Raw genomic sequence first — 5,588 nt, 5'->3', positions numbered from 1 at the left:
TTAGCTCGTTGGCCGGCATGGCCCCCAGTATGCCGGTGCAAGTCTTTTGAATGGATTCTACTTACGTCTGCATAACGCTTTCCCTTCATCGGCAAATGCATGTTTTCGAAAAGGAAGAAGTCGAACGGTGCCATATCAGGTGAATACGGGGAGTGGTTGATATTTAAAATGTGAGTTTTGGTCAAATAATCGGTCACAAGCGTAAGCGTCTATCGTGCAACAAACGCCAAATTTCATCTTCGCGATATTCGGGCCGAACACGTCGAGTACGGCGCACCAAAGGCTTCAAAGCTCCATGGTATTATATTGGAACAAATTCTTTGTGGACAATACCATCTGATTTGTGATGAATTCACGCACAGTTTCGATGGAATTTCCGGTGATCACGGATTTTTATATCCTCACGACCATTTTGAAAATTGGAAGAAATTGTTCAGATCGGCTGAGTATAGCATATAGCTGCCATACAAACTTAATGATCGGAAACAAATGCTTGCATGGGAAACTTCCTCATTTGACGATATATCTTCACGAAATTCGGTATGAGATATTGTTCATAGAAATAAATTAATATCGAAAGAAATTGTTCAGATCGGCTCACTATAGTATGTAGCTGCCATACAAACCGAACGATCGGAATCAAGGGCTTGTATGGAAAACTTTCGCATTTGACGTAGTATCTTCACGAAATTTGACAAGGATTACTACTTACGGGGGTATTCTAGTCTAGAATTTTGAAAAAATCGATTTTTTTTTTTGCATATTCTTAAAAACTGGACCTTTAAGAATATATTCTCCAAAGGAATTTTTAAAATTCCTATTATTTACCGACTTATATCTATTTTAGTAATGTTAGTATAGACTGCCTGCAGTTGATCTCAAATCTTTAATCGCGTTTTTCTCGAAACTATTATTTTCAACACTTCTGACTTGATTTCTCAAGTTCTAATGAACCGATTAACTTGAAATTTGGTGTGGGCCTTCTTTATATATCTCTCTATGGTTGGAACTAGGATTATTAAAAAATATAGAAATATATGAAAATATATATGATATTTTTAAAAAATTTTGATCTTTGCCAAAAAACAGGCAAAAAATTCAAACAGTCGCCGTTTACTGAAATTTTTATTTTATTTATCCTAGTTCAGACGATAGCGGTATTTGTTGTTTTTCAGATCACCCAAAGTGTTGGAATCGTGTCAGGAAGGGCGCACCCTTATTTTCAACTCCCGCCACGCCACCACTCCGCAATTAATCAAATTATCACAAATTTTTTGTTTTTTATTTTTTTTTTTTGTATTCCTAAAATACCAATAAATATCTGATAAAAATTGGATAGTAAAAATATTCTTAGTTTTTTTTTATTGGACTTTAAAAAATGCCGTTAAATAGCATTTCTAGCCTAGAATACCCTCTTAAGATTATAACACAATCTCCGAAAAAATTGTTCAGACCGGATTATTATAGCATATAGCTTCCATACAAACTGGACACATAGTTACTAAAAGACATGCACCTGTGAAGGGTTTATTAGCTTCGGTCCAGCCGAAGTTAACGTTTTTGCTTGCTTGTATAATCAATCAATGCAGCTTGAAATTTTGGGAAAATAAAATAAAGCGGGATCCTAAACACTCTCTGAATTATTATATAAATCAATTTATTTAATTCGAATTTTCGAGATTTTAATAAAAAATAAATCGGGATCTCCAATAGGTAGGTTCATTTGTTTTAGTCGAAATTTCTAGATTTTAAATAAACTATATCGGTATCCCGAAGATTTTCGGAGTTTTTATAATTGCTTTGAAACTACTCTTAAACATAAAAACCTTAAGAAAAATGAAAATGTTACTTCGTAAGTTTTAAATGATACAATAATTTGTTAATAATATTGATACAAATAGTAATTGATGTGTACTATTTTCGTAACTTTCCAAGCATTATACATTCAATATATCTACAGTTTTAGGTACAAATACAAGTATATGCCAAATATTTTAAATTAGCGCAAAATACTTTAATAACACCAATCCTTAAATTTCGGGATGCCGAAACAAATTTGGGGTTTCAATATTTATATATAAATATAACACTGATTCAGCAACAATCTGCATTTGGCTTGCGCATTCACACTCGATTAACACGCCGTCAGAGAGACGGTTACCGAGTGACGCCTGATGAACGACTTTTTTAGCACCTTTTTTATTGTGCAAAATACTGATAGTATTTATAGATTGCCATAATGTTGCTGGAGCAAGCGTTCCTTCCTTTTTATCACTGCTGTTTTCAATTGCTTTGATTTTTTATTTCCTTTGCTGCTATCATAACTGCTAGTGTGTTTTCTTTGTTTTTGTCTTGTTGCTCATGATATGTTTCACCGTTGTACCATTAAAAAAGTATAAGTTTAATTAAATGCAAATCAGAGTTTTTACCCAAAGGGATGTTGAATATAAGTATGTACATGATGTATAAATAAAAATGCAGATAAACATGGCTAAACATGTCGATACTCGCTCGCACATGTTGAAAAGGCATTAGCTGAACATTCACATTGAAATTTGAGCATATGCATTACGTAAATATGTGCATACTATGGACATTTGCTAGGAGAAGTAAAGTGTGTTTTAAGAATGAAATGGTGTTTAGAAATATTTTTGGTACGTTACAAGCCTAGGCAAAGTTTTAAAGCTCGTTGCAATTCCGGCAATGGGTCTTATTAAAGTCTTGTTAAAAAAAAGGATTAATTTCTTCTTCCAAAAAATTATGAACTTGAAACTTTCACATATTTTATATACATATGTATATTCAGAAAAAGCTTGTCAGTGAGTGATACTGGGGAACTATAGCTTTTAAGTGTTTCCTTATTGCTCTTTATGTAGTCAGCTTTTTGCACGAAGTTAGGCCCCACTAATTTACGAGAGGCTTGAAAGTTCTTCCGCTTACATTTTTTCTCATTTCGCTTCAGTCCCTTTTTATTATTTGAGTTTCACAAGGCAAGAAGTCAACGTATCTCAGTGCACCACTGACGTGCTCCAACAAAAGGAAAATTACACTGCTGTACTCTACGTCGAAGCTTAGTTGGTTTCAAAGAAATATGAACTTAGTTTCTAATTCTCAAGAAGTTTAAGTTCTTAAGAAGTTTAACACCTACGAAAGTTAAATGATAAGTGTAGATACTAGTTTAGACTCAAATAGGGTTGTGCTCGAGTTGAGATTTTGGTTCTTTACAATTTCGGTTTCACGTTTGTTACTTTAACCTAAGCCCGAACATCAACCAGTATCGGAATTGTGTTCAGTTTAGATTCCGATCCAAACTCAGATAAGTTTATGTTAAGGTTATTACGATTTCAGTTCAGTTGCAGTTTCTGTCAAAAATTTAAGTCTACATTAAGGTTTCGGGGGAAATTAATTTTTCGTTCAATGTTATGGTTAATTTTCAGCTAAATATATTTTTTTTAGGTCTTGCTCTGTTTAATTTCGTTTCTGCTCAAGATTAACATTCAGTTTTGAATTTCAGGGTTCGATTTCGGTTCCGGTTTCATTTCAGGCTATTAGGGCTAATTAGGGATTAAGTATTGCCAATAATATGGTTTAAGTTTAAAACACAAATATGGATTTACGCTTAGATTCAGGTTCAGATATTTTCTAAAACCACTATAGCTAATATTTGAATAAACTGATGGCTAAAAATCTAGTTTTTTCATGAATATCATTTTACAATACCTGAATATATCCAGATCGGACTATGCTTTAGCCTATAGTTGCCATACAAGGTGATTCATCACAATCAAGTCCATATATGAATCACTTTATTATTTGACATGATACCCTCACGAAACTTGGCGTGAAATATTATCTTAAGCAACAGTATAATTTCAAATTGTTAAGATCGGATGTATGTATATAGCTTTCATACAAACCGAACTATCCAAATTAAGTTATTGTGTGAAAACACTTTTTTATTAGACAAGACATCTTGATAAAATTTACGATAAATTCTGTCAATACTACAACCTCCGAACAAATCGTTCAGATCGGATCACAATAGCATATTACTGCCATACCCACTGACTGATCCAAATAAAATCCGTGTACGAATAGCTTGCAAATATTTGAAAAGATATTTTCACGAAATTTGGCACACATTATCGTAAGAAAACTAAGTCCTTATATGGAAAAATTTGTACAATAATATATATTTATTACACAAAAAAAACTTGATTTTTTTTGCTTAAATCTCTTTAAAAATTATCTATGAATATGTCCCCAAAGTTATAGTAGATGAGAATTCGAAATATTGTCGAAGCTAAAAGGGAAATAGTGGCCGAGCGTCTAGCAGATATATGAGCTTTTGGTCAAAAAGCGAAAACTTTGAATATTTCTCGGTTTTTCATTTTTACGATTTTTCTCAATTGGCGGGCGGGATAGGAAAAAAACTAAACGACGTATGGAACTGGGGCAAAGTTTATTATTTTTGGCAATAAATTATCTTCTATTCAAAGTAAGAAAAGTCAAGTTTGAACATATTTTTAAACAACATAAATTAAAATTTTTTTAGTCCAAAACTACTTTCTTCCTGTTCAAAATTGAACATGTTCGTTGCTGCCAAAGGACGGACAACAACATTACATTTAAAAACGTTTATATATTTCACAATTATTAAATCTTACTATTGATACAGTCCACTAATATTAGATATCTATGTTCAAATATATTGAACATACATACACATAAACATAAACAGACAAATACTAAAAAGGCATTGTCATGCAAAACAATAGCATTCAACAGACAATACCACAAACATTACAAGAGATAAGATTAAACACACACACACATGCACACATGTATGGCATTGTATGGTTGAAAACAACCCCATGTGGTGTGCTGTAACATACATACACATACATATATTTAATTAGATAAGATAGTTTTAAAAATTTGTATATAAGCAAAGAAAAATACCAAATAAAATTAGAATGAAATATTTCTCTCTCAATGAAGGTCATTTTATTTCCCCCCACCAGAGGTAAGGAATAAATAATCTTTTTTGAGTTCAAAAGTTTGATCTTACAAATCAAACAGTTTGATGTTATAATTCAAACATTTTGGTCCTTCGAGCCGGATGAAGAGCTAGGCCAAAATTAAAAAGTCCTGTATTTAAAAACCAGGCAACATACAAAAAAAGCCCTGTTTAAAATACAGGCAACATAAAAAAATAATTGTAAGACGGGTGTATATTCCCGCATATTAGAACCTTTATTAACACTTCCAATTTTTACAAAATTTCTAAAATTTTACACTTTTTTTTTGCAATTTTCTTAGTTTAACTAGAAAATAAATTTTTAAAAAAATATGAATCTCTTTAATTTTTTTGTTTCCGATAGAAATTACGCCCTGCATCCTGCCCGCCGTCCGAAAAATGCATATGCGAGATGCATCGGCAATTGCTTCCGAAAGGCAGAATACCAAAGATTTCGTATCTAAAAAAATTGTGAAATATGTTGAAATATATAACTATACTCGTGAGCCCTAGAAATTTCGCTTGAATCAATTATTTTTTTCCATCTCAAAAAAGTCCTCAAAAAATT

This window comes from Bactrocera tryoni, unplaced genomic scaffold, assembly GCF_016617805.1.
Source record: "Bactrocera tryoni isolate S06 unplaced genomic scaffold, CSIRO_BtryS06_freeze2 scaffold_296, whole genome shotgun sequence".
NCBI lineage: Eukaryota > Metazoa > Arthropoda > Insecta > Diptera > Tephritidae > Bactrocera > Bactrocera tryoni.
This window is presented reverse-complemented; position numbering follows the sequence as displayed.